This window comes from Argiope bruennichi, chromosome 4 (genome assembly GCF_947563725.1).
Source record: "Argiope bruennichi chromosome 4, qqArgBrue1.1, whole genome shotgun sequence".
NCBI classification, from domain to species: domain Eukaryota; kingdom Metazoa; phylum Arthropoda; class Arachnida; order Araneae; family Araneidae; genus Argiope; species Argiope bruennichi.
Genome location: NC_079154.1, coordinates 118,576,399 through 118,602,647, shown reverse-complemented (window position 1 = coordinate 118,602,647; position 26,249 = coordinate 118,576,399). Strand labels below are relative to the sequence as shown.

The following is a 26,249-nucleotide window of genomic DNA, read 5'->3' as shown; positions in this document are numbered from 1 at the left end:
CCACATTTTTTTATGTGCTATCTGAAAATAATTTAGGAAACTATTTTCCGCAGAAAGCAGTTTCTGTATCAACAATATGATTTCAAACACTGTTAAATGATGGCAGCTGATTGTCTTTGATAATATTTTTCTTCACTTTGTATTTTTTTAAATTATACTCACGGTAATATTCGCCAAAAAGGTAATTAATGTGTTATTGAACAGAACAAATAACGCTTACATAAAAGCAAGAATAAAAAAATGCACATATTTTTAATTAAATCTATGTAAAAATACACATATAAGTAATTGTACTGATTAAAATTTTTTGTGCTATTTTTAATGAAAACAAATGTCAGAGTTCATGTTAAGATTTTTTTTCTAACTATGGTCTTTAACTGTTTGCAAATCCAAATCTTAAATATAAATGTAAAAAAATATATACAGAGTTTCATAAACGTAGTTTATTTTTTTTGAGTGGGAGGTGAGAGTGTTATCGCGTACTTACGCATGATCTAATAAAAAGATTTTTAAAAATGCATTTCTGAATTCAGGGGAACTTAAAAAAAATATGAGAATTCTTGAAACTGTCGAGATCGAATTTTTTAACGAATGCAACTTTTTCTCTATGTATATTTCTTGAACGAAAAACAAAGAGCATTCTAAAGGCCAATGTGTCCAAAAAAGGATCTTAGAATTCTAAAGTAGTCGTAATGGACATTACATTCAGTTTGAGTAACATCTTGTCATCCACAGATGACGGATAGAAACCAGGTATTGATTCTGATATTATTTTTGGAAAATGAATATCGAAATACTGTCGGTAAACCCAGACGTTTTTGTCAGAGTAGATTGGATATGAGAGTGTTGCTGATTTATTTTTTATTTCACACGCCTTTTCATTTTACAAGTTATGTAACAAGTAACCTGTACAAGTACCAATTTTTTAAATATATTTGTCAACAATTTTGACAAAAATGCCTCCTATTGCGAAAAGCGAATATATATATATATATATATATATATATATATATATATATATATATATATATATATATATATAAAGATGTTTACAACAAATATGAAATCCAGTTAGCCAAATTTAGAAAATTCTAGATAGTTAGTTCTAAAGAGGTCCTAAATGTGTAAATTTAGAAAATTCTAGAGAGGTCCTAAAAGTGCAAATACAGAAAATGACTATTAAAAATGACTTTATTTTAATTAACATTAAAGCGTTTCAAATATGGCTTCTTTCTTGATAAATCTTTAAAATATGCAGAGAATTTATGAAGCTAAGAGTTGACTATGAATTATTAAAAATTAGAATTTTCTAGGTTACTTTTTATTTTTATCAAAGGTTATATTTTTTAAACCTTTTAGATATATTGATGCAGTCGTTTGAAGAAGTTTTTTTATCGATTCAATTCAAATCAAAGTTTACCTTTTTGCTATCTACTTTCACGTAAACTTATGCATGTAATAAATTCGTTTTAATCCCAGAAAAAAAAATGTCCATCAAGAAACGGAGCATTATTATCTGTCATGATAATAGCATCTTTCATCAACTTTATGTAAATATTGAAGTTTAGAAAGAAAAATGCATCTAAGAAATCTTGAAAAAAAGATGATTTAAAAAATTGCTTTGAAAGTATAAAAGAAATTTTCTCTGAGATTAAATAATGATTTCGATTTCTAAAAAAATATAGAAAAAAAACTAAAAAGCTTTTATCCGCTTGTAAACAGAGTTCATGAATTGTTTCCAAGTTGTTTAAAAACAGTATCAGAAAAGTAGAATTTTCTAAAATGACTTTCACAAGTGTGCTTTCAAGGTTTTCAAAGCCAAACACTGAATTGACTCGCTATATTTTAAGATGCGAAGGATTCGAAGGTTTTAAACATTTCAGTCATGATTTAATAGTAAAAAAAATTTCTATGACTTTTTATTTCGTTTCTCATAATAAATCATGGTAATAAGTATAAAATTTCAAAAGAGCAAAACAAATGGTATGTTGATAATTTTGTAAAAATTTCATGGAAATATTATTTTAGACATCGATTGACATGCAAAACATTTCTTCATTTTGATAAATGCAAGTCTATTAAATTTTTATCAAACCTTCGATTAAAATAAATTTTAAATTTTTTATAATCCTTCAAATATATCTAATTGGAATCAGGCTTTTACTCAAAGTCTGATTCCAATGTGACCCATGAGCACTATCAAATAGATAAATCTTCAACATATCTTCAATTAAAATAAATTTGAAGCCATTTAAAATTTTTTAAATATCTCTAAACATCCTTTGTACATAAAACTTAATTTTAATGTCACGTATGATCACTGTCGAATGTTTATATCAGTGAATTGATTGCCTATGATTTCAGACATTTATATTCAAATAGAGTCAATATTTTACTATCATAAGAAATCGAAAATTAGCTGCAGCTCTCAAACGCTCCAATATTAATAACCTGAAATTAACATATTTAAAATATAAAAGTTATATCATATATTAAAAAATCATAGTTAGATTTTTTAATTAAATATACTAATGAAGTTATTATTTATTTTAAGCCACTTCACTTGTGTATTATATTCTCCCACATATTCTTCTTCACAATTCTTAATCTTATACATATTGGCAATATTTCCTAAACTTATATATGCAATATTTCCCTATATATTCTTATTAAAATATTCTTAAGAGAAGGAATATATCATGTGTATGTTAAAAACTCAGTTGCATATAAAAACTATTTATTTTTTTCTAATTGAACGAGTGATAACTTTATTTTTATCCACAACCATAAGGAACCCACAGAGTGCGAAAATTATCTGAGTCAAGGACAAATGTTTGACCACCTTTTTAACACTCGAAACAAGCAATCAACATTAGAAGGCCATTATCATGCTGTGTAATTTGCAGCGAGATTTAGCATAAGAGTTCCTCAACACCGCCAAACTTCTGAAGCGTAATCGTCTAGCACAGATATTCATCATGTCTATATTCCAGGGAAAGGATAGCAAATGCAATCATTTCTCAACCGTTATACTAATGACATTGCGAAGAATTGGATTCAAAATTTGTTTTAAAAATAGAATTTCTCCCCAAACAACTGAAGAACATCAAGATAATAACACATTTTCTGAATTTAGAACTTATCGACGAAATTTAATATAACACATAATATTAAAAATGTCACTCCAAATCATCTGGAGAAAAAGAGAAGACGACGTCAAACTTGAATGTTAATGCGAGATATGATGAAAGGATATTAAGAAAGTAATTTGTAACAAGAAAATCAGTCCCCTCAAACGGAAATTGCACTGTTATTATAAGCAATAATTCCATCGACTAAACGATCGTCGTTCGTTTTGTCCTCTTATGAAACTTCGATTTCAGATATCGAAAAAAGCGATATTGAACTTTGTTTTAAAAGACTTTTCAAAGCGATTCTTGTCAAAGAATCTTCGAAACTTGTTTGAAGTTAATAGCACGAGATACGTTACGCCTTGATGTTATTCTGGGTGAAACAAATTCTTCAACTTGTTTCTTAAATCGGTGGTACAAATGATGTTTATGCAAATTGATGAGAATGATGCGTGGGTTGGAAATGAACGCCAAGTTTTCAACGTTTCATGTAAGAACTGCTTTTCGAAACGAAAATTTTATGTATTTGTTGCAAAATGAAATGAAGTGTGTTTTTGGTTAATAGTTCAAAGCGCGAAACTCCACAATGTTTCAAATTTTAGCTATTAAAATTTCAGCAGTTATAACACAACTTACACCAAATGGATGCAGGTTTATTTTCAGAAACATCATTTAAAAAAATATAAAATATGATAGTTAGGATAAAGTTATAGTAAAGTACTATTCCAAAGTTATATTTTTACAAAATAAACTTTTGCATTTAAAATAGTATGCTGTTATATTCAATTATATTTGTTTATTATACATATTAAGATAAAAGTTAAAATTTTGAGTTAAATTTTGCAAGATGGAGAGTGATTCCAGACATCACAACTTATATATTCTCAAAATTAAAATTTTAATCTTTAATTTCGAGACGAATATTAAAATACTGAGCCATAATCACATTACGAAATAAAAATCACTCTTCAAACCTTTGCAATAATTGTTTCAACTTCCTTAGATTCAACATACATAAGCATCATATGTAAGGCACGTTCTTCGCGCAATTAGGACTTGAATCTCTCTACTTTCTGGTGCAGAAGTCGTGACTCAGTGTCGAAGCAGCCAAAGAATCTGCCTGAAAGTTTTATAATGGTCAATTTAAGTTTTTTGTTTGCCTGTAAGATGAAAATTATATTTGCAGTTATAGTTTGAGCAAAATGAAGGTGATTTTGAAATGCCAAACGTTCAATATCTCTTCTTTCTTTTATTGGTAGTGATTTTCTATAGTAACAGTTTTTGAAATAACAGAATAAATTTATTGACATTTTCCTATTAAATAGCAAATTAAAATGGAAAGGAGGCCAGCAACTTATTTTTACATCTCACCCTACATAAAGGATAAAAAGAGAAAAATCATAATTAATAAAAAATAAAAGAATAAAATAAATAGATGAATAGAAAAATATAATGTAAAAAAGGCTACTTCAAAAGCAGTAGACATGACAAATTCAAACATACTGAAAAAATAAATTAAAATTTTATTTCCGTGCCGAAATAGATTTATTGGGCTGCTTAATACAGAATATTACAACAGAACAAAATAAAAGAAACAACTTCTTAGTAGTAAATTCAGCAATGCTTAACTTAAATGCATTAGGCTGGAATTAATTATATATATATGTAACATTATTGGTTGAGTAGACTGCAAGTTCGAAGCAGTGAAGAGACTTGGTATTTTTAATTTCGTTTTAAAATCCATTTCGAGAAAGCATAATTATTAACACAAAGACGCAGCGCGGCACAAACTCAGAAGGAAAAAAGGAAGAGCGAAAAAGAGACGATGAAATGATCACTAGTCTTATATAACATAGGATTTCTGGCCTGGCGCCAATTCAATACACGTGTGACCTTTGACACCTTTTCAAGGGCACAGAAGTATCACTCTCATTTGAAACGTAGTTCTGATGGCGCATTACTTTTTACAGATGAATTAATTAAATCGAAAGTGGAATTGGATCACGAAATAAGAGAATATTTTACTATGGTCTAAATTAAGAGTTTAAAATATCATTACATATACAGTGAGCCATAAAATTGAGTATACACCTCTAAAACTTTTAGATTTCTTCCAATTACAAATTAAATATTGATTTAAAATATACAATTTTTTTTTTATCCTAGATACTTTAACCTCTGCTTTACCATCCTATAATAACAAAATTCTATAGTTAACTTATTTATTACAAAAAAAGTTATTCGATTCGAAGAAAAGATAGAAAACCATGCCACAAAATTGAGTATACACTTCTTATATTTGTAAATTTTGCCACCACTTTTTTTAGTTTCAAATTTTCTTTAAAGAGTTTCAGGAGTAGCTGCTGCTTATAACACGTGCTATTGCACTTCAACGCTTTTAAATAGTATTTTTTCCTCATTAAAAATCGTAAAATGGGCTCTCGTAGAGAAACTACTGAATCTGAACATTTATTGGTTGTAAAATGGTCGAAAGAGGGCAAATCTCTTCGAGAAATCGCTTCGTTGATTGGTGTAACTCATGGTTGTGTCCAAAAAAATACTACAGAAGTATAAAAAAACTGGATCTGTGGCCAATATTCCTGGAAGAGGACGTAAAGAAACACTGAATACTACAGCGAAGAGGAAGATCATTCACTCAGTAAAGAAAGATCCGAGGGTGAGTACCTCTAAACTAGCTTTATCGATGTCCTCTACAATCGGGAAAAAGATCTCAGATGAAACAATTAGACGTACCCTTCACCAATATGGGTTTCATGGCCTTACACCAATACGAAAGCCACTCATCAAGTATGTGAATAGACAAAAGAGAGTGATTTTCGCCAAAGAACATCGCATGAAGCTTATTTCTTTATGGAACACTGTAATATTTTCTGATGAAAGTAAGTTTAATCTTTACGGAAGCGATGGACGATTTAAAATATGAAGAAAAGCTGGGAAAGCACTGGCACCTAAAAGCACCATTAAGACAGTCAAGTTCGGAGGTGGATCTGTCCTCGTTTGGGGTTGTATGTCGGCTGGAGGAGTTGGAGAGCTTGCCTTTATTGATGGTACTTGCTTTTATTGATGACAAACATGTATATTTGGGGATTTTAAATGATAACTTGAAAAAAAGTGCCAGTAAGTTGGGGCTTGGATCAAGCTTCATATTCCAGCAGGACAACGACCCCAAGCATACAGCGAAGATTGTGCAGTTATACTTACTGTACCATTGCAGGAAACAATTACACACTCCAGCCCAGTCTCCAGACCTAAACGTTATCGAAAATTTGTGGTCGCAATCAGAGAAAGCTGTACATGAGCACGAAATCACAAGCAAGGAAGTTCTCAAGAAGGTTCTGAGAGAAGAATGTGCTAAAATTTCTGTTGAAACCACTAAAACACTAGTAGAATCTATGCCCAGAAGATTACAAGCTGTTATTCAAGCAAAAGGTTATGCAACAAAATATTAATTTGTACGTTTAAAGGAAATTAATAAAGGTGTATACTTATTTTTGTGGTGTTGTTTTTCCTCTCGTCTAAGATCTTTTATTTTTTTTTCGTAAAAAATAAATAAACGTAACAATTTTATTAGTATAGTACGGTAAAGTATAGGCTAAAGTATATAAGGTAAAAATTTCAATCATCTTAAAGCAATATTTAGTTTGTAATTGAAAAAAGTCTGTAAGTTTCTAAGCTGTATACTCAATTTTGTGGCCCACTGTATATGTCAGAAAATTGAAAAAAAAAAAAAAAAAAAAAAAACAATGCTCTTTTAAAATCATAATGTGATAAATTCTTTTCTGATTACGAGTTAAAACTAAATAACAAAAAAACACATAGACTGCTCTCCTTCAAAATCGAACTAACAATAAAGTCTAGGCATAAGATAGATACCTAAAAACACATTTCCTTATCAGATTCAAATTTTGAAATGTCTTCTGATAGAAAATAGACCATTGTCTTGTTTATGAAGTAGGGAACAATTTAATTACAAAATTCGGCTTCACGTAGACTTAGAAAATCCATTTACGAATAGTCAAAATGGATACCAGCGCCAAGAATCGAATTTAATTTACATTGCGTGGAATTTTATGAGAAGGATCCATAAGCAGACGTTTAATTAGAAAAGCCCTAAAATCACAAGTTTCTGGAAATCTTCTGGAATTTCTCTCTCCCTTGAAGGAATTAATCATACGAAATTGCAATGGAATGTCATATATTACTGACTTTAAGAACATTAGAAAAGTTCAGATTTGCATGACTTGTTTTCGCCTCAGACGTCTTTTCCCAATCTGTCTCAACCAGTTTTAATTTAAGAGTGTTTTGGTATAAGTTACACGGAAGTAGAAATCTAATCTAATTTGTTAGAGGTATTGAGTTAGTGGGTAGAATACGTCTGATGATGAGAAAATCTTTAGCCGAAATAAGTATCTTTCGTTTAAATAAATAGGAAGGAAATGTAAGAATCATCAGGATACTGTTTACTGAAAGAATGTCATAGTTGAGGAGCATGGATCAAAGGAAGGTACCTATGGATCTTCAATCTCTGTTGCTTAGGTTACCAGTAGTATTAAATTTAGATCGATGTCCATTTCATCAACGAATTGCTTTACGTGTACGAAAAGTACTTATATAAATACCGATGCTCAAATTTTCAAAATTACGTTTTGATGCAAATGCTTATGCAGGTTTGTTTCTTCTGAAAGAATTCTATGATATCAAATTACTCGTATATATAGGATATGACATGTCCCTAAAGTGAAATATGTACATCAAGCACTTACTTAGACACTCTAATAAGTTTGTAAAACAACGTTCTTTAACTTAGAGGTTGTTCCCATTTGAGGACTAATGATCTAGATATAAACTAGATCGAGTAGATTTGGAAATAACTTCTCAAGAGGTTTATAAAATGCGTTTAATATAAACTATTTTTTGTTATTCTTTTTTATTTCTACTAATGCAAGATACTTTTTAATGTTTTCATGATATTATGAGGCATTCAGAATATCGGGTATTTTGGATATATCATATATATTTGTAAGTACATGTCATTAAAAATACCTGAATAGAAATGGAAATCTAAATATGTTTCATATACTTAACTGATAAAAACTCGTGGAAATTTTTCTGTCTGAATCAAAAAGCTTGTAGTGGATTGGTATACGCGACAATAGAACTTGGGACCTTGTGGTTCGCAGCCCAGTAGCATGACCAATTTAACGGATTGAATTGAGCGAGAATAGAACCTGGGACCTAAGGGTTCTCAGTCCAGTAACATGACCACGATACAAAAGCAATTGCTCTGGCAGCGTAGCTGTTAACTGGCTTATAAGCTTTCACCGCAAGTTGAAAAGGAGACTCGAATATTATCAATCGAAATAAATACACGTGTATTCAAATGTATGAACAAAGAGGAACATACTGTATTTAATGAAGATAGATGTATGAATTTCGACTTAGATATGTCATCTTATCTGAATGCTATGTGGAAAGAAAGTATTGAGAAGCCTTCTGTGCATGCTCCTTGCATTTTTAATAAATGTGCCAGATTCAACAAACATTATGAAGGAGACCACCCTTCTGCTTTCATCAATCGTGCTGAAGTGACCATCAGAAATCTGTTAATGAATTGCAGATTTAACATGAAACAATATTTTTTTTTATTATTTCTCAAAATTATATGCATGAAAGATCATGGCAGGAATCTTCTAACTGAATTAATATCTTACTACTGGTATGCATCAAAAGTAAAGAATATAACAATAATAAGTTGAATATAATAAATATAACATAATATAATAAACATTTCTTGAATGTAATGAATGTAACATAATATAATAAATATAACTATTGGAGGCTTAAAAGATAGTGATCAGAATCCATCATCTGAATTAATATTTTATTATTGATTAGCATCGAAAATAAAATGATTTTTTCTATATCCTAAAAATTTATACTGATTACGGCACAAGAAGATATTAATGTTATTGAATTTCGGGAAAGTAAAAAAGGACAAATGCTTTTAATGAGTCTAAAGAGAATAAGCTTCTGTAACTGTTCCTATAAAATTGTAATTTGAGTTAAATTTAATTTAACTTTTAGACATATAAAAACAGAACCTTACTTTTGCTTATTGCCATTAAGATTTCTAGAAATAATTTTGAAATTTAATTATTTATTTTTACAGCATTACCATCAATTTTCGAATTCTAACTGTACATTTCCTTGAGGACGACACCAATAGTGTTTCAGGGATTGTTTTAAAATTTTAACATCTTTGCTTTTGCAAAGAATGAGATATGCGAACAAATTCTGTTACTAAAGAATAAATTTTCAAGAAAATTCTGTGAATACCAAAAAATCCAAATCTTGATCTTAGTATGATATTTTTATTTAACAATGTATGTAACATTCCGATGACAACACAAGGTTTGATACAGTGAAAATTTTGTCATCATTTGTTCGTAGTGATCAGCAATTACGTAAAACATATTCATAATTTGAACTACTCTCATCCTCACCAAATTATATAATTCATTCTGTTTTATCAGAATTTGCTGGTATCTATAGCTGGAAAGACTCTTAAATGTCTCTCTTTTCTGCGAATCATGCTTTTCTAAAGAACTAACTTTGAATGGAAAAAAATTAATAAGCATTAGTTAATAAGTTCTATTACAAAGAAATAATTTATTACTATCTACATTATCACCATTCTTGCTCATTATCGCTAGCATTGCAGTTGAATCGTATAGAGTAACCAGAGGTTCTACTGATATTACAACCCTATCGAGCATCCAAATGTTGAACATAGTTTGTTCCAATAGAATTTATTATGACTGCGTATCTATATGAAAAGGGATAAACCTTAATTTCTCCAGATACATGCATTTTTCCCATACCGTCCATTCTGCAGAGAAATAGAAATTTCACACACATAATTTATTATATCATTATCTATTAATTAAAAAGCATGAAGGTTATTTGAATTAAATATTTAAGAATCTGTTATTTACTTCATAATGAAATACTTCTGTTTAACCATATTATATTAGGATATTAATTATTAGTTAATCTCTTTTCTTCTGTTAATTTGAAACCGGTTCTTTAGGGACAGAAAACTTCTATTAAAAATTTTCACACGGATTAAGGAAAATGATGAAATCAGCATGAAGAGTGCGGATTTTGCTCTTCAAATTCATTTCAAAATTCCAAGATAATCAAAATACCGCTGTACACTTATCTCGGATAAAAGTGTTATTAACTAAGAATGATTTTCTTCATCGCAATCTGTGTAACTTATTCCAACTAATGGGAAGGCTGGAGCGTCATTAAGCGGAAAAGGTGACGAAATAAAAATAAATGCTGCAACCGTGCTCCTTGGAGTACCCTGGGGTTGCGGCAGGATATATTATTTGGGTGCGAATGATGAAATAGACGTGGTCTTCCTAGCAGAGCTTCCTAAATTTGCCGGTTCTCCTGTTTCCCATGTTGCCTTAACTCATCATTTCTTCGGATTTAGTTGTTACAAATGACTTTTGTAATTTCCTTCAGTGCTTTCTCACAACATCCTGGAGGAACTCCGAGATCATTAAGTATAGTTGTAAACGAGTTTATGCAATGTTTAAGCTATGCTTACATGAGACATGTTTAAAGTGAAATGTCCTTAAATTTTATGCTCTACTCTTTCTGGCTATCACACCATTAAAATGCTGTGGAGGTTTGTATCTAAACCATAAAATAAGGTTTAATAAGTATAACAATGATGGAGGTTTCCGCTTTTGTACGTTATTTTAACAATTGCATTGAGACCAGAATGTTTATTTATAAAACTAGAACCTTACCAGAGAATCAAGAAGGATTTTCTCATGTCCCTTGTGCATTTCACTAATCTCTACTATTTGTTGTACTTTTTATCAATTTAAATTATGCATTCTATCATTTGAAATCTATATAAACATTCTCTGAAATCTATATAGTCATTCTATATATAGCATACCATGAAATCTATATAGTCATTCTATATATAGCATACCATGAAATCTATATAGTCATTCTATATATAGCATACCATGAAATCTATATAGTCATTCTATATATAGCATACCATGAAATCTATATAGTCTTTCTCTATATAGTCAGAATATGAAATCTATTCAGTCATTCTCTATATATTCATTCCATATAGTCATTTTATATATAGTTATTCTATAAAATCTATATAATCTTTCCATGAAATCTATATAATATTTCTCTATATAGTCATTTTCTAAATTGTCATTCTATAAAATTTATATAATCATTCTATGAAATCTATATAGTCATTCTATATATAGCATACTATGAAATCTATATAGTCTTTCTCTATATAGTCATACTGTGAAATCTATTTAGTCATTCTCTATGTATTCATTCCATATAGTCATTTTATATATAGTCATTCTATAAAATCTATATAATAATTCTATAAAATCTATATAATAATTCTATAAAATCTATATAATAATTCTATAAAATCTATATAGTATTTCTCTGTATAATCATTTTCTAAATTGTCATTGTATAAAATTTATATTATCATTCTATGAAATCTATATAGTATTTCTCTATATAGACATTTTGTAAATAGTCATTCTATGAAATCTATATAGTATTTCTCTATAAAGACATTTTGTAAATATTCATTCTATGAAATCTATATAGTATTTCTCTATATAGACATTTTGTAAATAGTCATTCTATGAAATCTATATAGTATTTCTCTATATAGACATTTTGTAAATAGTCATTCTATGAAATCTATATAGTATTTCTCTATATAGACATTTTGTAAATAGTCATTCTATGAAATCTATATAGTATTTCTCTATATAGACACTTTGTAAATAGTCATTCTATGAAATCTATATAGTATTTCTCTATATAGACACTTTGTAAATAGTCATTCTAAGAAATCTATATAGTATTTCTCTATATAGACGTTCTATATAGTAATCAGGAGTGGTCCTGCAAAGCAGCAAAACTTAAGGCTGTTAGAGCTAAATCAAATTACTTTCGATAGAGTGCAGTGTCAATAGTGCTAATCTTCAGCATCTGAACCAAAAGATAAATTTTTTTTGGCACACGATTTAAAAGAAGAAACACAATTGATATAACATCTGTGAAACGTCCATGGGATTTATTTTTTCAAATATTTAAAAAATCTGAAGTAACATTTATTGAAGTTTTAAAAAAACCTCTCATTTACCATTATTGAGGATATTTTAAACAGAGAGATTCCCACGCTAGTTATTGAATTTTTGTCTTTTCCAATATGTAATGCTGATCATTCGAAAATATCAAATGAATAAAATATATTAATAGTATGAAAAACAATAGAATGGCAGAAATAAATGAATATTAGTTTGTAAATATTACATTGCTGAATAATACTTCATGGAAAAAACTATATTTTCGCTGGTTTAATCTTTTAAATGCTGAGCAATCCTTTGAGATGTTCTTCATTCTAAGATAATAAGCAAATTATCTTTATTTCATCCTGCAATATTTTTATCAAATAAAAGGCTTCCAATTTTAGAAAGATCAATGTTTTCTATTTCTTTATATATTTCAACACTTGTGAAATACCATATATCGGAATAGTTTAAGAAATACGTAATCTTTATTCGAAAAAAGTAAGTAATGAGAAAATATTTGGAAAACATTTCTTCTCTATTTTATCACAAGAATCTCCCTTTTTTCATTAAACTATTAATATCTGCTATATCAACAGATAATTTTTATCTTGTAAGTAGGTTGATGGAACTTTTATATTATTAAATTATTAGAATTTAGTTTCTCGTGAAACTAATTTGTCGAAATCTCTGCACTCGTATCTACAATTTCAATGCTGTATATGATATCATGCAATTTGTCATTAATGAGAGAAGACAATATGTTACCACATGATTAAATGAAATGATTGGCTGTTTTTTCGGACAGGAGAGGCGCGACTACTTATACGTTAATGAGAAATTGTCAGTCTCAGTATACCGGTTCTCGCTTCCTTTAGGAGTGGGGATGCAAAAACGGTGGTAGTATTTCTATGAAAGACGTACTGCTTCCGGAAGGGCGCATGTGCATGTTGGTGATTGTTATTTTATAACAGATCACAGAATCTCTATTATTTTTACAATACAGTAGCCATCTAGAAATTCGAGGTGTTGGGATAGGATGCTGTCTCTGTTTCAAATTTGACTATCTTTCTATGACTAGAAAGGATGAGGTATTATTCTATTTATTCGTTAAAATAAATATTTTTAAAGGCAGTTTTTGATTTTATCCAATTCCGAGTATAAATATTAATCTACACTCAATGGCAAAGTTTTTATACAGAATTGGATTTTTCTTAATCATATCTATTAGGTATTTCAATTTAAATATATTCTCAATATTTGAAACAAAATCTATAACATTTTTCTTTATTTCCTAAGACACCTTACTTCATTGCTGTAATTCTTTAGAATGCTATTTTGTTCATATCACTGCTTTTTCAAGTTTTGCATGTAACCGTATATTTCGTTTCTGTTTCCACGATGTTAATTATTGAATCTTCATTCAATAATTAATGTTATTTAAAGGTTGTTCCAGTTTTCCCGGCCAATTATTCTCCCTCTACAAGGTTAAAAAAGAAAGAAGATTGATTAGATCTATAAATAAGAAATAAATCATAAATTGAACGGTTACCAAATTGATCCCAATACGTGATAAATTTCCTACAGAATGCATGAATGGCTACTCTTTTCGCTCTAATTCTTTAAGACATAATCAAGGTTATAAAAGTGTGAGGGAATTCTCTGGAAACAGCTAATTTTTGTTCTTAATTCCGCTTTATTTATGAAGGCGCGTGATACAGATTACATGATTATAACCAAAATATGAATATAAAAGCCTTGCATAAATGTACTTCAAGTTCCTGAACTAGTTGTTTAGTGGTTAAACAATGATAATTGTACTTGCAATAATTATGTCCTGTAGAAATGATAATTCCCTACATTAAGTTATATTGTTGTCTTAATGTTATAGAATATTATTGTAAGATATTTCTTGCCTTCACAAGTATGATAAGCTGCTATTTCTTGATACGTTAGAACCAGATTTATAGCTACACATACACCGAAGAGCCATTACATTAAGACCACCCTCCATACATAAAAATGGTCTCGCCCAGAAACAAAACAACTGCGCGTGCACGGCTGATGTTGATGTTGGAATATATAAAGCAGCTATGCATTGTCTTTCCAAACATAGCGTGATTAGCGAAAGAATGGGAAAAGTAGCTGATTTATCAGACTTCGATAACGGTCAAATTGTTATGGATCGGACACTTAGAACATCAATATCACAAACGTCGCGTTTAGTGGACTGTCCACGTCCAGTTATTGTGAGCATATATCGAAAGTGGTGTATGGATGATGAAACAGTAAGTTTCCGGATAGCGGTGTGTCATTGATTTCAGAGGAGAGCGGATATTGCTACGCATTGTTCACCGTGACCGAACAGCTACAACAGCCGAAGTCACCACCAGCTACAACAGTGGAAACCCAGACAGCGTTTCTCAACACACTGTGTAGCGTACATTGCTGTGTATGGGCCTAAGCAGCCGAAGACCGATGCATGTCCCTGCACTGACGGCACGTCACAGTCAGCAATGGGCCTAGAAACATAGGAATTCGACATTAGAAGAATCGAAGAAGATTGCATGGTCCGACTAACATGTTTTCCGATTCTGAACCATCACATCGAAGGGAGTATGCGAATACTCCAATTTCCAAAGGATGCTATGCTAGTATGGAAGGAAACTCTGGTTCCCGGATACACAGTTGGGCGGAGGCAAGCCGGTGGCGGGGGTATTATGGTGTGGTCAATGTTTTCATGCAGCACCTGAGGACCCATAATCCTTGACGTCTGTGCACTACGTGAACATCGTTGCAAATTAGGTTCACCCATTCATGACAATAGTATTTCCGGCGGGGGATGATGGATGTTTTCCAACAGGATAATGCACCATGCAATAATGGTCGAATCGTCAGGGAGTGGTTCGGGGAATCTTCCAGTGACTTTCAAGTCATGTCTTGGCCTCCAAATTCCCCTGACATTAATCCCATAGAGCATTTGTGATCGCACCTGAAAAACCAAATTCATGTTGCGTCTTTACCCCCTCGCAATGTGAGGGAATTGCAGGACCAGCTGGTGAGCGCTTGGTACCAGATACCTCTGACTATCTATCAGCAGCTTTGGAGTTAATGCCTCGTTTGGTGCTGGCAATTTTGCGGGCTGAATATAGTCCTACATGTTATTAGAAGGGTGGTTATAATGCAATATATCTTCGGTGTAGATGATTTCATATCGTGAGGACAAATTTATTGCAGTGCAGTTTGTCATATTTTTATTAAATATGTAGATTTCCATTTCAATGCATGCAATATAGATAATAATGGTTAAATTACAAATTTGCTTTTTAAATATCCAGATGTTCTTTCCCTTTCGTGTTTAAAACCTCTAAAACTTCTTTATTTAAATATGATGTTCAAATTTATCACTTTCTTTGTAAAATGTATTATCATTTTGTCAACAATGCTATTTGTTGGTTGTCATATTCCATAATCTTTTAAGCCCTATGGAATTCTATGAATTTTGCTTTTAAATAAAATAATTTTATATAATCTTAATAAAAAACAATTAATGCCAGTCACATCTATCACCCAAAATATTAATATTATGGATTTAAAAATTTCAGTTAGTTCTGATGAACTATATATTTTCACATTAAATGAAAGTACTGTTCAATGTTCGGAAACGAAGGCATAAAGCATTCTGATTAGTTATGTTTGTAAGTTGGAAAATTAAATTGGTAAAATAAATCTAGTTTAGTGAAATTGGGAAATCTATTTAGATTCACTTTTGCAATACCTCTGGAAATGCAGAACGTACATGGTAGATGATCATCGCTGACATATCTGAAATTCATGAATTTATGAATTTGCAAATAAATTAATTTTTGCGAAATCGGTACATTGGTGCTTTTTTCCTTCATAAAGAAATCGTAGCGAGTTTCAAATTTCTCTCAAAAATTAAGAGCAGGTGAACATTCATAATGTAGGATCTCGGAATTTCATAGGAAATAAAAATTGGCGAAATCGATACCATGGTTATGGCTAGATATTTCTATTTTACTTTGAAAATATACAAAGTATTGTTTTTGAAATTTCTTTGATAACTAGCAGTGGTACTTTCAGACCACTAAGTGAAACAAAAATTAAAGAAACAAACACAATAGTAGGAATTGGGGGAGAATGATTGGATTTTCAATATTATTTTAAATATGATAGATACTTTCGAACATTGTCTTAGCAAAATAAGCATTCTAGCAAAATATATAAAGCAATTTAGACGTATATGACATTGTTACACATACTAGAAATTCTTCATAGAAGATGTTTCCTACAAAAATATCTAAAAGGAATTATAAATAATAATAATCTTTATCAAATACGTTATAATTTAAAGCCTTCCATGAGAAATTGATTTTTTTTCTTACTTAACTTTTTAATTTATTTCTTACCAACATTTTCAACATTATGTTCAATTCCGAATACTATGCAATAATAAATGGCAAATGAGTGCAATGATAAATGCAATGATAAATGGCAAATGAGTGCAAATGATTCTATATGTATTTTTCCGGGTTGAGACCAGACAAAAGCTACAATTTACGCTTGAATCCCTATTTTTGCTCGTTATCATATTTCCCTTAACTTTTATCCTTTGCTTATAATTGATTGTCATTTCACTTTTCTGAAATATTTAATTAATAAAAAGAAACGTTAAAATTATTGTTATAATATCTGTCACGGTGATACAACAAAGCCACTCAGAGATTATGATTATATACCCAGCGCATCTTTTGGCACCATGTTATTTCCAAAGCAATCCATGCATTTATCTTGAGCCGATGCGATATTGTTCCAATTCCCCTTCTCCCAGAAATGCGTTTTCTCTCCGCACCTTTCCATCCTCTTCCCAGATTTTGACGTGGAAATGTTATTCAGCGTCAACATTGACTCTGTGGATTGGGGTTCTCCCGCAGGAGTTTGATCTCTTTGACAATCTCGAAAATAATATTCCGGAAGTGTCAAATATCTTCCGATCTCCTGTACCCGAAGCCCTTGATGTGCAACGCCTTCCTTCAAAATAAAACTGTTTTCTTCCGTGTGTCTTGCCGCGCTGGGGGGCAGATGCGAAATTCGAAATGGTGTCGACAACGACAGGGTAAAGTTTCCGCACCCTCTTTGGAGTCATATTTCTCGCGAGATGATACCATATCATTAAGTTTTGATATCTTTAAAGGATGTAGAAAATGAATCGGGGTTTCCGCTGTTTTGAGGGGAAAAGGGTTAAGAAAAATTATATTAAGGAATGGCTGAGGTGTTTGAGATATTTTCAATAAAATCTCGATGATTATTTTATTATATATTTTTATTCTATAAACAGCCTATTTTTTTAATTTCTATAATTACTGCATAGACGAAAAAAATTATACCGATGAAAAAAATATTTTTCATTTTATATAATAGTTTCAAATATGAAAAAATTGTGTTCCAATATAAAGTTAACTCACAAAATCCTATGTATAAGTAAATTAAATTTTTCTGTGAATTATACCAAAATATGAAATTTATATCTAGAAACTTTAACAATTTCGCTTACATTATAATCATGAATGTTAATGAGGTGCATTCAACCGCAAAATTACAAAGTTATTATTTTATTTTTAAACCGTTTTTTACTTTTAAGTATGCTAATATGCTAATATGAAAACATTTTAAAGCTCAGGAAATGTATTATTAACTTTCCAGCAAATTTAGTAAACATATTTTATATTAAAGCTACTCATATTTGAAAAGAAATTTGTATAAAATTAAATCAGTCATCATATTTAAGACAGATAACAGAATATTTAAAGTTTTTTCATTTGTTAAATTTTAATTGTTTTATTTAATTTTAAAATAAGTTGGAACTTGGGGAAAATTAAACTAATTATGTTCTGTTCTCATACAGTATGAAATATTTTTATCATAGCATGTTTCTTCAAATACTGAAATGAACACGGAAATAAAAGATTCTAATCTGGAATACAATTTTTAATTACTGATTTCTTTCTTATTAACGTGTTTGTCTGCATTTTATTTTCTTCTCATCGCTTTTTGTTCCAGAACAATTTCAAGGCAATATTTTATGAAAGGTTTGCTCAATGATTTCTACCTCTGTTTCTTTTGTCATAGATATATCTACTAAAATCCACGGGCAATAGCTATCAACAGCTACGATAGCCAAGAATAACATTTTAATTCTTCCGCGGCGAACTAAAAAAGAACCGAAACGAATTTGTCAATCTCTTTAAGTACGACGTTTGACAATTGAAAGAACTGACTTGATTCAATGCCAAATGAGAATAAAAAGACATCTTGTATTTGAAGTATGTCCCGGCGACACACTGCCTCTTGATTCCTGCTTCAAAATATAATGAAAGGCATTGTGCGAGTGTGTTTTTAAAGGAGAATTACAGACTTTAAACTCGTAGATTTTTCACTGTCGGATTTTTTTTTCAAGCAAACTGTTTGTTCCAACACTTCTAGATAGCACAAAAAAAGCAAGTCTTTATCATAAAACAAATTTATCATTTTGAATGTTATTAAAATAATAGTATAAATAAAACTAAAAAGACGACTGCTAAGATTTAATAGGATTATTATTGGTATGTTTAGCTGCTCGTTATTATTTATTTGTTTTCAAGGATTATTTTGGAAATAAAATTTACTTCATTAATTGTATATCATTTAATTGATGAAATGCAATTAACAGAAATAAAACGAATAAATTTTCAGGACTTATATCTGGGAACTTTAAAAATAAAAATAAGGAGTAATATAAGAGTAAGAAAGTATAACTAATACATTTTGCTATTTATTTCGATAATCTATTTTTATTTTGAAATGTGAACGCTTTTTCTTATATAAAGGATAAACCGTTTTAGAATTCAAATTTAAATGAATGCTTGATACTTTCGGAGCTTCAAAGTTGAATCTTCTTGAACCCTAGTGTGCACTCCTGGAAACAAAGTAGCAAGGATATAACAAGCTATGTATTGGTTTATAAATATTGGATTAGCACGTTAGATTTACACGTAAAAGTTTGTTTTCATCAACTATTTGCTAAATTTTCCGAAACTCTGAAATTCTAAAGCAGTTTCTTCTTATACTACCAGAACGAAATTTATAAAAGAAAATTACTTAAAAGTAAATGCTGCTATAAATTATAAAAGTAACTTATTTTAGCATTAAAATTTTACATCGCTATCTTCAATTAAAAAACAAACATTTTTATTATTTTTTTTAAAAAGAAATTGGGTTTTATACGTTTCTTTATTGTTTTTAAAATAAAGTAAAATAAGCTTACTTTAAACATTGAGATACTGGAAAGTGAAACAATAAAAGTTCTTTGCACAATGTGGCAACAATTTTTACTCTATATATGTTTATGAACATGATAAATTTTGTAATTTATACGTCTTTTAATGTTCTGAAAATAAAGGAAAATAAATTCATTTTCAATTTTGAGATATTGGAAAGAGAAAGAATCAAAGTTCTTTGTATTGTTTGTATTTTGTAAAGTTTAAAATGTATTTGAACTTAAGTAACATGTGCATTTTCTTATGTTAAGAATTATTCTTTTACTTTTATAAAGTATCACCACGAAGCACTTTGAATCTTCAAGGTGTATTTTTTGGAATTTTATTTATAAGGAAAAAAGTTCTTATTTAAAAAAAATTATAATTGAGTTCAATTTGAAAGGAAGTTATTTGAAATGTTTAATTAGCCATTCAGTTATTTATTTCTCTTAGGAAACAAGACTGGAATTGAAAAAGTATCTTACAATTAAATTAAATGTCTTGAATATTTCATATTAAGGAGATAGAATAATTCAGGACTTATTTATTCACAAAATTATTTAAAAAATTTTAGTGTTAAAAAAATTAATTTTTCAAAACTTATTTTCTGTTTATAATAAATTTGTAAAAATATTTTATTTTAGTACTTTTTTATTTTTAGATTTTTGCATAAGTAAACAAGCGTTGCAATGTTACCAAATATGTTTTATATACATCTATATTTATAAGTAATCGTAATTAAGAATGATGAATTAAAATAAAACTAATGTATTGGCAGATGAATCAAGCATTCAGCACTATTACCATACTATCTTGCTTCGAATTAAATGTTTTAATCTCCTTTGATTCATTAATTTTTAAGTAGGAAAATCTTTCCTAGTAACTGTTTCACATTTCATATATGGACATTTTGAAATTGGAATTATAATTCAGAAAGTCTACTGACTTTATTTAAACACTCGTGACAAAAAATGAGCATTATGCATACAGAAATTATACATTATGTACACTAAAATTATATATTATATATGAGTTTATTTTTTAAAGTTGCTTTATTTTATCGCATACAAATTTATATAATATCAAGTATACATTTATTCAAACTTTTCTTTGGATGAATCTGTGCTTGAATAAAGAACTATCTAATAATAATGGGTCGTTCTTACATATCATCACTTTAATGTAAAGCAAATAAGGAAGTAAATACAAGTGAAATAAAACTATACTAAAAGTATTTTCGGAAATGTACTAATACCTAACGCTTAGTCAATAAACAAGCATACAAACATACGAAACTTTTAAAAACATTCTTTCAACCGATTTCCTCCACTAAAAAATCGATATTGAAGTTTTCCCCCAAAGCAAACTTTTATCATCTTGTTTCTGTGCAAATACGAACGGCAAATAATATCCGTTTGCCAAGAAATCAAATGTACACACAACTAGAACACAGAGAAGCACAAAAAAGTCACAAGATGTAGTGACAGCGCGATTCAATGAATTTCCCCCGAGCGAGAAGTCTGTTCGGAGGAAATTGCAGCGTCTTTTTCCTTCGCTGGACAAGCTGATGATTATATCAATTGAAAGGAGGAACAGCGCCGAGAGAGTAGCCAATTGAACTTCCCTAAAGCAAAATTACAGAACTTTTGTTGCTGTCGGCACTTTGTCGGAGCTTTCATTCACTCTCTCGGTCGGTAAGGTACACGTTCGTCTTAATGTCTGGAGGAATAAGATTGTTCGTATTTAGAGTGTGTGATTACGGCGCTCATTTGAAGTTTCAAATTGCCCACAATGTTGAAGGGAAGACTGGATTTTCGTTCGATTTTTTTTTTTTGCAAGGGTGGATTGGAAAGTATGTGAAAATTGCTAAACACTAAATTGAGTTAGTGCATTTCTTATGACTTTCGTTTATCAAATGTAGCTTTTAGAAATGCAGATTGCATTTATCAATTTAACGAATTTAATGTCAAATGTGGGTGTCTTTTATGCCTAGAGATATAATACTTTTTTATAATTTATAACTAATTTATTTTACTGAAAATAAATAACTTTTATTCATAAAATGCATGCGATATACCATTATCTATGACCTCTCATGAAGATGAATTTGAAAACGCATTCCCAAACCAAAAGATGATATCTAACTAAAAAGTAAACAAAACAAAACGCAATCAAACATTTAAATGAGGCTGTACAAGTTTCATCATACAATAACTTCATGAAATCATTTTTCCAGAAGTAGAATTCCAAGTAAATTGTTTAAAAAAATTATGAAATAAAGTATTATATTTAATTATCATAGTGATTTTCATTCGATTATGTAGATTCTGGATTTGATCTGATTATGGATACATTCAGTTCTGAATATATTTACACATTTATGCAATATATATTGCATACATTTAATTATTCGAGAGTGGATTCAACTAATTGTTAATACGAATTTCATTGTCATCGCAAGTCAAGTTTATCTGACCAAATAATTTCTTTTATAAATATGATATAATAATACGCTATAAGATATATTAAATTCACGAGGCTTCGCATTAATACTAGTTGGTTATTTTTAAAACTTTATACAAATGAATTATAACTCAATTTTTTGGGGATAGCAAGCCAATTTTAAAAAAATGGAGATTATTCCAGAAAATTTCTAAATTCTTTTTACAATAAAGATATCGGTCTATAAACATTTCAGTAAATAATCAGTGTTGTATGTGATGTAAAAATTCTTCCTCATTCTGTTCTATTCCATTCGCTAAATATGTGGAAAAATGTATTAAAATATTTTCTTATCTTATTCTTATTGAAAAGATATTGATTTTACTGCATGTAATTATTGCATGCAATGCAGAACTAGCTGTCGTCTTTCTACAAACATGTCATTAAGATTAAAATCTAAAAATCAATATAAAACAAAAGAAAAGGCAGCTAATTACGTTTCATCTTCACCATTTCAATTACTAGACTGTAAAAAAAACACAGCTATTTTTCGGAAGATGAATTTCAATTATCATGCATTTTTTCTTCTACGAAAATTGCTGAAATTGATTTAATGCATACGCAATTTCTAAATATTTATGTTCCTATAGTTTATCATTATAATTAATACACTTTTAAAGGGGAATATAAAAATTCAAAATAAATAAAAATAAAAACAGCTTTTAGAAACAATACATTTTTATTTCTGTATCAAGCTACAGAATTTTTTTATTTTAATTACTTTCGCTATCCTAATCTTGCTTTTTACTTTTACTCAAATTCACTTTTAGATTCACACACTAGAGAAAAATTAAAATTTAAACTAATAATGATTAAATGATAATAAAGATCTGTATTTATTGAAATAATGTACAAGCATTTAAAAAAAATGTAATAATAAAATATCTAGTTGTACCCAAATAAACCACAGTTTATATCAATGAAAACACTTGAAAGAAAATGATAATTTGATAATGAGATTCCATTATTACTGAAAGAAGAAATAAAGGTGAACCAACAGGACTTACAAAAGCATTTAATTTTCAAACTTAACATTCAATAATGATAATTTAAATTTCTATAGTTTTATCTTAAAAATATTAGATATCAAATCCCAAGCAATTTACTTTCAAAAGCTTTATGAAAGCTATATACATTCAAAATTTTCATTTTTATATATGGATCTAGATGACTAGGAATAAATAAACCTGAATAGCAAATTTTTTACTAAAATTACTACTTTGCAATGTTATATTGACTTTTTGTTATGTCTAAAAATATTACAAAAATTTGCATTTAACACTAGTAAAAAACTACTTTAAAAACATCAAAATTTTCTAAAAATTTCTCAAATGCCTCTTTGTTTTTTGGGTTTTGTACAGTTTTTGCTATCCATTAAGAAATTTTGCTGACAGCATCAGAAGAATGAAATATGTTTGCTGTCTTCGAAGTTATTATGGCATCTCAACTCTACTGGCGGCAGTAGTCTTTGATGAGTAATGAAAAATTTAGCTTTCCAACTGAAAAACTTTTTTTTTCAAAGTCTCATCCATCTTGAAATTTCAAATAAAAGATTTATTTGATAGCTGCAAATAATTTTTCATCAACCCAAGACAAGCAATTTTTTTCTTCGTGCATTTATTTAAAATACCTGAATTTGTTTATTTTTGATGAAGTACCAATATATCATGTGCAAAAATCGTTTTTATTAAGACTCTTTCTATTTATTTTGCTTAAAATGCGCTTATTCGGTTATCATACTGTGTGACATAATAAAAAATAATGAGAATAACATAACTGAAAAACATTTTTCCTTTTATTGTTTTTTAAAATTATATTCATTATTCCGTGAATTTTGAAACATAGAAAAATGATAACATAGTTTAATTTTTTTAATTATAACAAATTTAATAACTTTCAAGTACAATTTAATAACTCTAAAGTACAAAATGTTATTCAACGATGCTCTACTATAAGTCATTTTGTGAATTTCAGAGATATAATTTATATATTTTTAAATATTTATAAGTAAACAATTAGAGCCAATACTTTTATATTGTTTATATGTTTAGTCTTTATTTGTGTTAATCGTTTAGTTACTTGTTTAACAAATTATATGGATTTTTTTTTAAGTTAGGAATTAAATATAGAATGCAACCATTGTTTTTTATAAAGCAATAATCTATTCTCTATATAACAAAAGCTTTCGTAAGTTTTTTAACCCTTTAAAGGGCCATTTTTTCTAGTCATATTATGTTAAAATATTTTGAGGCTTGAATTTAAAATAAGAAAAGGGATTCATTTAGCTTATTAGATAAATTTAATTTGATTAATTAATTAATTTGGTTAATTAATAATTAAGTACAAATCAAGACACATCATTTTGTGTGAGATAAAAAAATGAAGCCTCTAAGTTTCTGTTTTTCTAAAAAAAATTCCTTAGAACTTATGCCAACCTACATAATTTCATGCAAAAATTGATACATTTGGTGGGAAGCATATTTCCCACGGCCCTAGAAAGGGTTAACAAATGCAATATAATAGGTTTAAGGCCCAGATGATTCATTCGTTATCTTTACTTTCAGAAAATATCAAATTTCGTGCCCTTATTTTCATTTTTTTTCTTTTTAATTTTGAAGTTTTAAAATTGTATGTGCTTTTGAATTTATATGTATAATTCAGGAAATTATTTTTAAAATTTCATTTCTGAATCGAAAAAGAAGCAGCCAGTATTATAAATATGTACCAATAAATGAACGAAAATTATATTGAAATGAAGGACATTAATTAAAATATATTCGTAGTTATTTCTTCTTAAGATACTGTTGCTTATGAAATAGTGTAAAAGAGCATATCAGAAGCGGAAATCGAAAAAATGCCTTATTGATTGTCTCAGTATAAATTGCTTTGCGAATAAAAAGTCTTGTACTTTTGGATAGCTATATTACTCCAAATCCATTAATTCAACCAATATTTGTGTCTACTTGACAGACATATAGTCTGAACAACTTTATTTCATCTGAATTTATGGAAGTAGTTAAGAAATAATTTTGCAGAAAAGTTTTGAATGTTTGTATAAATGTTTTATTATTTTAGAATTTGGGACACTAAAATGCATTTCGTTTCAGACATATTAATATACAGACCAATAATTCCTTTCTTGAATTACTGTTATGGTTATTTTTCTTGGACATAAAATTTGTGTTCAAGATGCATTTATTATGAGCTCTGATATATAAAAGTTATAAACATGTTGATAGGTTCGTTTACCTTCACCATTTTTGATTTTATATTTTTATGACATTCCTTACATAAACAAATAATATAAAAGAATTGAGAAATACCCTTTCAGCAATGTCTGTAACAAACTGCTGATAGTATTCATACAATTTATAGATTTTTTTTAAAGACATTTTTAAAACTACCATGAAAAAACAAAAACAATGAAAAACTAGAATAAATAAATAGATGAATATCATTCAAAATTTGTTTTTAAATGATACGGTTAATTTTTTTTTCATTATTTCAACTGGTTCTGTCAAAATATATCTTATTATTTTCATCGAGCAATGTATATATATAAATTTATTTTGCGTATCTCATAAACGGCTCTAAGGATACTTCTTAAGTTTATCTATATAGTTGTCTTTTCTGAGATATGCACGATTTAATATATATATATATATATATATATATATATATATATATATATATATATATATATATATATAATTATTAGAACTGTTTTTCTATCAGCTGATAATGCTCACATCCAGTAGCAATAATGCAATTATTGTGTTAACCAATTCGAATAACATGTTAAACTAAATTAATTCGTGTTTTTTTATTATTTATTTATTTAAATGACTAGTTCACATATTGAAAACTATTCATATGTAATCAGTATGTAATTTGTGTCTAAATTGTTTCTCGGGGGGAAAAAATGCAGTTTTACAAAAAAAAAAAAAAAAAAAAAAAAAAAAAACTGCCGAATGAAGCTCTGTTCCTCATGTAGTTTCTAAAATGAAAAATACTTAAATCCATGCATATCCTTTCCTAACCTTTATAATTATGAGTAATAACAGAAGCTCGATGGATAATAAAAGAATCTACACAAAATTACACAGATTTAGCATAAAATATGAATT

At 28.8% G+C, this 26,249-nt stretch overlaps 1 protein-coding gene across 1 annotated transcript in view; it reads left to right on the top strand.

Moving 5' to 3' along the window:
* Positions 1-26,249, top strand: part of LOC129965843 (dopamine receptor 2-like) — a 242,491-nt gene that overhangs the window by 116,541 nt on the left and 99,701 nt on the right. The window lies entirely within an intron of this gene.